The sequence below is a fragment of the Ictidomys tridecemlineatus genome, chromosome 11, assembly GCF_052094955.1.
Source record: "Ictidomys tridecemlineatus isolate mIctTri1 chromosome 11, mIctTri1.hap1, whole genome shotgun sequence".
In the NCBI taxonomy this organism is placed as follows: Eukaryota; Metazoa; Chordata; class Mammalia; order Rodentia; family Sciuridae; genus Ictidomys; species Ictidomys tridecemlineatus.
In genome coordinates this window covers 23,062,561-23,074,015 of record NC_135487.1, presented here as the reverse complement: position 1 = coordinate 23,074,015, position 11,455 = coordinate 23,062,561, and the positions used below count along the sequence as shown (strand labels likewise).

The 11,455-nt window shown below is 43.4% G+C and overlaps 1 pseudogene; it reads right to left on the bottom strand.

The window, feature by feature from the left end:
- Nucleotides 1-1,380: 1,380 nt before the first annotated feature.
- On the bottom strand, nucleotides 1,381-5,029 carry LOC101965095 (toll-like receptor 12; annotated as a pseudogene).
- Nucleotides 5,030-11,455: the final 6,426 nt, after the last annotated feature.

The following is an 11,455-nucleotide window of genomic DNA, read 5'->3' as shown; positions in this document are numbered from 1 at the left end:
CCTAAGAGTCCAAGTGCCTTGCCCAGTGTCATACAGAAATATGCAACAGAACCTGAATAAGACTTGGGTTCTCTCTAGTTCAGCATCCATCAGAGTTTGGTTTATAAGCATTCTGTATACTGTTGTCTATCAGAATCCTTTCTCAGCTGGGCCAGCAGTAGGCTCCAAGAGTACAGAGATGACTCAAACAAACCTGGTCCCTGCCTCCAGGATCTGATCTCCAAACTTTCCCAATCAAGCTCTCCTATGAGTTTAGTAGAACATTAGGGAACACATATTTCCAAGGTATGTATATTTACTTATAAATGATATACATGTAATAATATCTTCTATAGAATATTTGTAATGCATGATTAGGTTCTGGTCTCAGTGTTTCAGACATATTAACTCATTTAATTCTCACAAAATCCTCTGATAGAGGGTAAAATGCTATTCCATAATACAGAATTTGAAACTGTGGTACAGAGAGGTTAAGTAACACACCAAAGCCTCCTGGTTGAAAAGCAGGGCATCTAGCTTCAGAATAAAGTGAGAAAAAAATAAAGATAAATAGAAGCTATAACATTTTCTTTCCAAAGCCCAATAGGTCATCTTGTACACTCCACTTTGGAGACACTGCTCTAGGGGCTCCCAGGTCTGCAGTCTGTCCTTTGAGACAGAGAGGTCCAGGAAGTTATGAGAGCCCAGAAGCAACAGCTTACCCAGGTGGGAGGTCTCTGAAGGCTTCCAGAGAAAATAATACCTGAGATGAAACTTGAAAGAATGCTTAGGAAAAAGGGCTGGGGTTGTGGCTCAGTGGTAGAGCACTTGCCTAGCAGTCATGAGGCACTGGGTTTGATCCTCAGCACCACAGTAAAAAAATAAAATACAGGTATTAAAAAATGTGTAATCAAAAAACAAAATGCTTTGGAGGTCCCCAGGGAAAAGGTGTTCTTCAGTAAAGGAGCAGTAGGTGCAAAGGCCCTGAGGCAAGAGCATATGTTATTCTGGGAGTCACCGGTGGGTTATCTTAGTTAAAGCACAGTGGTACTCAGGTACTCAAAGGACAATAGATTTGAACACAACTTCATATTTTCAAGGAGGGAACAGGCAAACAGTCTGTTGTCTCCTGGGCAGTGTCTCAGCTTTTAGTCCCTAGGTACCAATCCCTCTATAATCCCAGATGGCAAAAGAGGCCTTGTGCCCCTTGCAGATCTGATTGAACTTAGCCTAGTCCCAGATTCTACAGTTTTGGAATGTCCAGAGCCTTCAATCCTTCCCTGCATGCTTCATAAAATCCCAGCCTTATAAAATTCTTTGTGCTACAATCTCTGTGACTCAAGTTACTTTGCCTTCTGCCTCATGTGGGTTTTTATTAAAAAAAAAAAATCAAGTCAAGTATTTCATGGACTTAGTAAATTTACTGGAGGATTTGGAGATGTTGAAATCACATCACAAACAGCAAGGCCACCTGCCATGTTCCAGATATTCTCCTTCACCCTCCAGAAGCTCCCGAAGTCTGGGTTGCCAACATTTGGTCCTCCCGGTGCCTGCAGAGCCCCATCTCACTGGAAGTTGGGTTCAGATTCACGGCCCCATATATCACTATCTCCCTGCAAGGCGGCTTGCCTTCCCTACCTCTGCCCTAAAACAGGCCCCCATTCTACCTGCACCGGGGCTGCCTCAGTCTGCCCCTCAACCAAGCCCAGAAGCTGTCCTTTCCTTCATCTTCTTTGGGCCATACGCAATAGTCTCCTCGGCGGAGCAGCCGGGCCAGTCTATGGTAGCAGGGCAGCTGGTGGCTCCAGGAAGATCAGCAGCAGCACTGGGGGTTGAGGGACAGCCAACAGGAGTGAAGTGGCCAGGCGCAGCTCCAGACGGCAGTGAGGTGTATGTAGGGCCCGGTGACTCAGCACACAGAGTGTGATTCAGCTGCTGGCCATGCTGTCCGCCACATTGTCCACCACATCCTTGCCTGGCTCAAAATCTCGCTAGGGGAGGCAAAGGCGCAGGCCCTGGCCCACCAGAGGGCAGCCCTCCAGGGTAGGCAGCAGCTCCTGCACCACCCAGCCCTGATCTTGCCTACAGTGAGACACGAACACATCGTAGAGGAAATTCTTGCCCTCATTCTTCTGACCCCTCAGGCCCTGGAACCAAGCCCTGAACAAGGCCTGGACTTAGAGCACCCAGGAGTTCCTGGCTTCCTGTAGAAGGGGCAAGGAGATCAGAAGCAGCAGCAAGGCGAAGCTGCCCCAAAAGAGTTCCAACTCCAAGGCCTCCTGGCAGTGGTTCAAGAGAAAGGGGAAAAGAGGATTCTTGGAGGGGCCCCCTGATTCTGCCGGCCACAACTGTGGTGGTTGTACCCACATGTATGTTCTGGGGGACCGTTCAAACCAGGGCTCCACCCATGCATTGGCACACAGGCAGGCCAAGGACGAAGTCAGAATGTACACATATTGGGGCATCTGAGGACTCCGCTCCTGTAGACTACCATCCAGCACAAGGCCTTTCTCCCAGTCCAGCACTAAGACCTGGAGACTGCCTAAGCCCTGGAAAGCGGCAGCAGACAGTGTCTCCAACCCTGTTCTGGCCAGCTGCAGCACCCCTCCTGGAGCTGCGCTGGGCAGGCGTGCTCTGTACTTCAAGGCGTCCAGCTTCAGCTCCTGGAGGTTGGGCAGCCCTGTGATGCAGCAGGGCCTGGGGCTGTGCACATCTCCGCATACCTTCAGGGACTGGAGCCCCGGAAACTGCCAGAGGAAGAAGCTGGAGGTGTCCTGAGAGCAGAGGGCCTCCAGGCTACTGCCAAGAAGGGTGAGTTGACGAAGGGCCGGGAAGATTTCCGAGATGTTCTGGGTCTCCAGGTGCAGTCCCAGCCATCTAAAGTCAGAGTCTCTAAGATTGGAAAGACATTAGGAAACAGCTTCCGGTGCTTCATGCCTGGGACTGCCTGAAGCTCCAAGCTGGTGAGCCTTTCAGGCAGGGATATTACTACCCCAGCAGGGGCAGAGGGGAGCTGCAGTCTCAAGTGGTGCAAACTCTCTGGGCCCCAGAAGCCCCAGGTTGGCCTACACAATATGTGGGTGTTGAGAAGGTTTAGAGTGGTCAGTGAAGGCAGAGGAGCCAGCCAGCCCCCACCCAGGTTTACCAATGGGTTTGTACTCAAGTCCAAGATCTCCAGCCTCCATAGGTTCTGGAATACCTCACCCTCCAAGCTCACCAGCTGGTTTCTCTGAAGTAGCAGCTCCCGCAGGTGGGACAAACAAGAGAAAGTGGCTGGGGACAAGGCGAGCAGCCTATTGTCAGATTCAGGGTCCACAGTCCTGACACAAATCCTGTCTCATTCATGCACAGCCTGACCCTCTGCAGTTGCTTTCCAGCCAAGTTCAATCTCTGAAGCCTGGGCATGGCAGTCAGGAAATTTGGTGGCAGATCAGTTAGGCCACCGTTCTGAAGAACTAAACTCTGCAAGCTGTGGCAGGAAGCCAGGGCTTCCAGAGTTATGTGCCCTATCTGTTTGTTTCCCACCTGCAGTTCCTGCAGCTCAAAGTGAGCCACCGTCTCAGCAGGCAGCTCAGCCGTGACAGTGAATAACACCGACAGACTCTTGAGCTTCTGCAGTCCCAGACTCAACACTGCAGCTGCATCCATCTTTGTGTGGTCCACTTGCAAAGTCCCCAGCCTGAGGCCCTGGAGGGCCTCAGGACTGGTCATCTTCAGCTGCAGTTGAATGATAAATCCAATACATCCAGGGTCCGGGCATCCCCAGAGAAGGGACTATGAGCCAGATCTGGGAAGATGTCATCCAGTTCCCCCACATCCTGAAGGCAACTGTACCTGACAACCAGCTGACGTAGACTGGTAGGCAATTGGATACTCGAGTTCCTGTCCAGACAGGGGCCCAAGAAATTGAATTTTTGGAGGAATCTCAGGTAATCAAGGGCATTGGGGTGTAGGAAGAGGTAGTTCTTAGACTGAGGAGCCATAAAAGAGAGCTCCTGCAGCTGACCCAGGCCTCGGAGAGCTCCTGGCAGGAGTCAGGTAAGACACAAATTCAACCCCAGAACCTTGAGTCCAGGGTAGTTGGAGAAGGCATCCTGGAGCAGAACAGAAATGGAACCAGCAAGGCAGAGCCCCTCCACACTCTGAGGCACAGCTTCCAAGGCCTGTGTCAGGTTGGTCACCTTGGTGCATACAGCAAGGAAGGGCAGTCTGGAATTCAAGGGGGCAGTTCAGGAAGAAGCGGGAGACCAGGGGCAGCCGGGAGCCTTCTGTCACTAGGCAATTGGAAGCAGTCCAGCCAGCAATCAAAGGAAGTGACAGGAGCAGACTGTGTAGCAGCAAGTGCCCAGCCATCCCAGCACCAGCCTGATCCACAGAGAAACAGAATCACAGAATCAAAGCCTCTCTCAGCAACCCTCCTTTTTGCAAATAAATCCCAAACCCACCCTCCTTCTCTACATGCACATGCACAGTACTTACAGCAGTGGCAAGTTGCATATCCTCAAGTGCCTGGGAGGCCTGGGAGCAGGGATAGAGGACTACAGTGCTTCCAGACTATACAACTGTTGGGGAACTGAATGGGAGGGTGGGAACAGAATAGGAAATGCTTATAGCTGAAACTCCAAGGGCAGGGAAAGGAAGTACACTAGTGCAGAAGTGGGCCCAGGTCTCACTTCTCTGTTGTGAGAAAGCAAGCAGTGCTTTTAAGCATAAGATCTAGAGCCAGAGAGCCAGGATTTCTCTCTGCCATTAACCTGAGCAGGGCATTTCATCTCTCTGGGCTTTGGTTTCCTCATCTATAAAATAAACCTACTAACACCTGCTTCATAGGGTTGCTGCGAATACTGAATGGGGGTCAGAAAGGGTTTCTCACCTCATCACTTCCTTTACTACTTCCTCCTTTGACTCCTAAGAGAAAGGAGTCCTTGAGTAAATTACAAAGCAGATGTTTTGGAAGCAAAATAATATATCAAAATGATGCCTCTGTGGACATCTTGCAACATTCCACATGGAAGATTCCAAAACCTTGAGCTTCACCTGAGAGGACTGAAAGGCCCTTGAAGTCTAGGGCAAGGTAGGAAGGTCTTCATGGCCTTGACCTTGACACACACTCCCAAGATGGAGACAAGACCCAAGGGAGGACAGAAAGAGAAAAAGGAGTTTTATGGTTATATCAAATGTTGCAGTAAACAGTATAATGGAAGTAGGTCTAAGCCAAGGAAATAAGCAATAAAAGAAATTAAAATTTAAAAATTAAAAGTATTTTTGGGCTGGGGATGTGGCTCAAGCGGTAGCGCACTCGCCTGGCATGCGTGCGGCCCGGGTTCGATCCTCAGCACCACATACCAACAAAGATGTTGTGTCTGTCTGCTGAAAACTAAAAAATAAAGTCTCTTAAAAAAAAAAAAATCAGCTGCCCCTTTAAAAAAAAAAAGTATTTTAAAGGAAGAAACACTAGGTTAAGATGTTGATTGTCTACACAGGAAATCTAAGAATTTCTAAAAACAGACTATTAAAACTAAAGAATATTTACCAAAGATGCTGGATACTAGACATATTTTTTAATGTTCTAATGCATTAATGCCTTAGTTTAGGTCTCTATAGAAAATAGCACATTCAAATTAATATTTTTCTAGCAATTTTTTGGGCAAAAGGACTGATCAAAAAGATGTTAACTGGTTTTGGGTATCACAAGATAGTTCAGGAAAGTTGGCCAGATTGACAAGCACAGAACCTGTCTCCTTTCCTAAAATTGAATGGATAAGATTGGGAGGAGTTACTAGGTCCTAAAAGGAAAGGGAGTTTTGTTGTAGGATTAGCTACCTTGACAGGAGCAATGACATTTGGTCAAGTAATGAAACCAACCTGAGGGGACATCATAGGAAGGAAAAAAGAATCCCAAATGTCCTGATATCTCCTGGCCACACACTCTTTATCTCTCTCTTTCTCTCTCCTCCCTCCCTTTGATCTCTTCCCAGGATGCTCCATTGGCCCCAGAACCAAAGGGAAGAAAAACCTTAACATAATTCATTCAGTTCAGTTTCTCTGAGCATAGAGCCAAATGGAGACAGAAAAGTGGATATAGTCAGAAAAACTAAATAAACACAGACAATTAGAAAATGCACTCTGATAAATAATAATAATAATAGACAAGGATTTGTAGATAAATGGAGCAGAATATAGTCCAAAAATAGAACTAATCATATCTATTCCCTGATTTATAAAAGACACCTATTTAATTCCATTTATCTTATCCAAAACAACTCAAGATGCATCATAAGTCTAATCATAAAAAAGAAAACAATAGACAGGCATGATGGCACATGCCAGTAATCCCAGCAGTTTAGGAGTCTGAGGTAGGAGTTTCATGAGTTCAAAGCCAGCCTCAGTAACTTAGTGAGGCTCTAAGCTACTTAATGAGACCCTGTGTCTAAGTAAAATGTAAAAAGAGGATTACAGCAGAGGACTTGCCTAGCATGTATGAGGCACTGGGTTTGATCCTTAGTACCACATAAAAATAAACAAATAAAATAAAGCATGCTGGCCATCTACAATTACAAAAAAAAAATTAAATGTAAAAAGAGCTGGGGGTGTGCTTCAGAAGTTAAGCACCCCTGGGTTCAATCTCTGGTGCCAAAAAAATAAAACAATAAATCTTCTAGGTGAAAACAGAATATTTTTATGGTCTTGAGATGAGTAAAAATTTCCTAAATTGGCCACAAGAATTACTAGCCATAAACTTTTTCATAATTTAACTTTATTAAAATTTGGAAAATGTGTTCATTTGAAAATGTGACTAAGAAAGTGCAAAGATAAGCCTTGCATAGGAGAAGATATTTTTAATACATATGCTTAACAAAGGACGCAAAGTGTGGGATATATAATAAATATAAACCAGAATCACACGTGGGCCAAAAAAGAAACCATAATGAAAATTAGCAAGTGCTTTAATTGAATAATAACAAAAATCCACCAAAACAAAATTTGTAGGATAAACCTAAAGTAATGTCTGTAAGGAAAATGTACGATCTTATTTATCTGTGTTAGAAAATATAAGAGAGAAAGTCAAAAATTAGTGAACCAGGAAAGAGACTCAAAAATTTAGAAAAGAAATAATTCAAAAATAAGAAGATTCTCACTGCCTCCATTATGCAGCAACATATCAAACTAGCCCACGAACAAATATAAAACTGGACCAAATAATGACATAACTACTCTCAGATACAGGGACATCAGCTCATTGTATTTGTGTAACTGAATAGCACAGACTGGGCATTCTGTAATAATCAGAAATTTATTTTTTACAGTCTGAGGCTGAGAAGTCTGAGATAAGACCCTGGTGGGTCTGGTGGTCAGGTGAGGACTGCTCTCTGCTTCGCTTCCAAGATGGTGCCTTATTGCTGGATCCTCCGAAGAGAAGAACACTGTCATCCCATGCACAGCCAGAAAAGCAAGATAGCTAAACACTATGTGAAGCTTTTTTTTTTTTTTTTAATACAAGGGTTTAATCTCATTCCCAAAGGAGGAGTTTTGGGCCTAAACACCTCCTAAAGATCCTACTCTTAATACTATTACATTGGCAACATTTAAATTGTGTAGGAGACACATTGAAACCATAAAGATGAACATCCTTGAGAGAAGGGAAACAAAGGATACTAGCTCTACAGTTGCCCTGACTTTCTACCTGTAGGTATTTACTGATCCCCAGGAGAAAAGGGTGGGGATAGGGGAGGGAAGGCAACAGTGTTTCTGAGCTGAGAGAACACAAGATCAAGACAACTACATCTGTGAACCAGAGTACAGGAGAGCAGGGAGATACAGAGAGAGCTCCAGAAATTTCTAGAAATCTGCCTTGGTCCCCCAGATGTTTGGACTGAATGCTAAGTTGAATGTGTCTAGGATGAAACACCACAGGACTAGGCAAAGAATACCTGTTGGAGAGCTGTAAGATTAAAATTTTCCAGAGTTCTTCCAGGGTTGGGATATGCTCAAGTCTGGCCAGTCAGACATGAGAGACATAGTTGAATATGCAGAGCAACTAGTAGAGAACAATTAGGTTACTCCTTACTAATACAGCTAACATAGCCTAGAGCATAGCCTTAAAAGTCTTGAAATTATTAATTATTAAGCTGTCTGCCCAAACTTTAACATAATATTTAAAGGAAAACAACAAAGTCCAGCTTGTCCATAATGTAACATTTACAATGCCCAACACCTAATAAAAATTAGAAGATGTTTAAAAAAGGAAAATGAGACTTATAACCAAGAAAAAAAATAATCAGTACAAACACACCCAGAAACTACAAAGATGATGGTGTTAGCAGACAAAAATACTAAACTAGCTAGCATAAATATTTTGGTATGCTCAAAGATTTAAAAGAAAACATGAACATAATAAGAGAAAGGGAAAATGATTCTTAAACTAATGAAACTTCTAGAACTGAAAAATTACATTTCTGAAATTATAATTTCACTGGATAGGGTTAAAAGCAGGTTACACACTATAGAAAAAAAATGACTAGTGAACTTGAAGACCTAGAGATAGAAACTAACCTGCCAGACATGGTGTTGCACACCTTTAATCCCAGCTATTTAGGAGGCTGAAGTAGGAGGATTGAAAATTCAAGACCAGCCTGGGCAATTTAGCAAGACTCTGTATCAAAATAAAAAATAAGGGCTGGGGTTGTGGCTCAGTGGTAGAGCTCTTGCCTAGCACATGTGAGGCACTTCCCTAGCACCACATGAAAATAAAACAAAATTTATTTAAATAAATAAAGGTACTGCACCCATTTACAACTAAAAAGATATTTTAAAATAAATAGATTAATTAAAAGAGCTGGGTTTGGGGTTCAGTGATTGAGTATCCTGCTTGTGATCTCCAGTACAAAAAAAAAAAAAGGGCGGGAAGAAGAAGAAGAAAAAGGAGAAGGAGAAGGAGGAAAAGGAGAAGGAGAAGGAGAAGAAGAAGAAGAAGAAGAAGAATTATTTTAGTTACCCTGATGGATAGAAAGAAAAAGCAAACAATCAACAGCAAAAGAGAGAGAGAGAGAGAGAGAGAGAGAGAGAGAGAGAGAGAGAGAGAGAGAGAGAGAGAGAGAGAGAGATACTGAATTAAGTCAAATGGAACATGGATGAGTTTTTGGAAAACAGAAGTGAAATAGACCATATGAAAAAGAAGAACTTCACATATATTTGCACTTTCTTTCTTGATGTGCCATGTGGATTTTATATTAGCTATTGTACTTCATCAATTCTGAGATGCTCATTTATTCATATTTTAACACCTTTGAAAAAGGGCTGCATCCCACAATTAAAATCACATTGGTATTGCTGGTAACCAGGCAACATTCTTAATTACTGTTGCGTGCACATTTTCTTAGTTGGCCATAGCTGTTCATCTTATTATCACTTCAGTTGAGCTATGCAGATTATTAGTACTACCCATTTTAGGTTAATTGTCTTTTTAACTGTTCTCAAAAATATCACACTATAATTCCACTTTGAAATAAAAAGATACTCTATGTGCAAAAGAGCATGGAAAGATAGTAGTGAGGCAGATATTTTTTTGGGGGGGAAATAATGTAGGAGGAATTGAAAGTAGGACTATAATATAATTTATGGCACAGAATATATAATTTTGAGACAGGATAATGGTATTACCAGAGGAACGACCATCACTCATAGACTGTGGACTTGCAACGGACTATAGTTACTTATGGAATTTGGGTTGACTTCTTTGGGGATGGATAAACAAGTTAACAGTTTTTCAAAAGATGGTTGTTTAGCTGGGCATATTGGCACATGCCTATAATTCCAACGGCTCAGGAGCCTGAGGCAGGAGGATTGTGAGTTCAAAGCCAGGCTCAGAAATTTATTGAGGCCCTAAGCAACTTAGTGCTACCTTGTCTCAAAACAAAATATAAAAAAGGGCTGGGGATGTGGCTCAGTGGTTAAGTCTCCTTGGGTTCAATCCTCGGTACAAAAAAAAAAGATGGTTGGTTGTATTATACTTGGCAGAAAGTTTAAATTGGATAGTAAGTATTGGAGGATAGTAAGTATCCTTTGGACAGGCAAAGGATAGACCATAGTGGGCACTTATTTTGTATCTAGCACTTAGACTCCTCTCCTAGTCCTACTTGGTAACCATGTGCATCTTGCTACATATGGGTGGTTAAGTGCTACTACTTGGATTCTACCACTCTAGGATCCTGCTGTCTCCATTGAAATCAGGAAGCAAATGCTATTTTTTACCACTACTCCCAGCTTCATAGAGAATAGCTTCAGCAGTGTCTAAAAATGACAGGGTTCCTCTCACTAATATATTTCTCAATTTCTCCACAAAGGGATTGTTTTCTGGGTTCATTCTGGGTGTATAGTTAGCGGGTGTGAAACACATTGCACATGGAAATGTACTAATCTCCCTTCTACTTAAGGAAGTTAAGGCATCTTAACATTGTTTAGTAGACCACCATTTAGTCTAAGTTCCAGTCAACCAATCAAGAATGAACAGAATCTTCTTGCTACTGAAATTAGCCTGCTGAAATAAGAATCTCTAGTAAATGCATTCATATCCATAAATTCAGTCCAATCTGAAATTATAGTACTTGATCCTTGGTCCAGCACCCTCAGGGTCTATTTCCACATGTGTTCACAGCCTAACTTTACCCCTATTTGCCTCTCCTCTTGAGTTTGTCTTGGTAATTTGCCCTCTAGGTACACTGGGGTCTGATTCTAGTTCTACATCACTGGACCACAAAGAAAATGCTTCTTTTTTTAAATTTTAGTACCAGGGATTGAACTCAGAGGCAAACTCTACCTCTGAGCCACATCCCTGGCCCTTTTATGTATTTTCTTTAGAGGCAGGGTCTCACTGAGTTGCTTAGCACCTCATCGATGCTAAGCCTGGCTTTGAATTCAAGAGCCTCCTATCACAGCCTTCCAAGCCACTGGGATTACAGGCATGTCCTACCATGTCTAGCAAAGAAGATGCTTTTGCTGTGTCCCAGATCCATCTCCTTTCTCTCCTCTGCTCTGTATCACAGATGGGCTGATGCCTTCTAGTTATATTTCCTGACTTCTGGGTGAATGAGAGGTTGGAGTAGAAAGGGAGGTGATGGGACATTTCTCCCCTTCCTTCTCTGCTTTGGTGGCAACTGGTCAGGGTCTCCAGACCCTGAAGGACAGACCTGTCAGAGTTCCAGCTTCCATTAGCTGACTCTAGGCTCTGGGCTTCTAAGTAATACAACCTCTTCTCTTTATTCCTGCCTCTGCGAGAAATGTGAGGCTTTTTTCAATTACAGTCATAAAAGACCCTTAGCTTTTAGGTGGACACTTGGGCTGAAGAGTCAGGATATGAGCTCCTACAGTGTAATTAGAAGCAACCACCCCACTTCGCTCTTGAAGTCTCTGTGCTATTCATGCTGCTATATAGCAATGACCCCTCAGCCTTGTGGCCTTGCTGTTAGTGGACACTTCA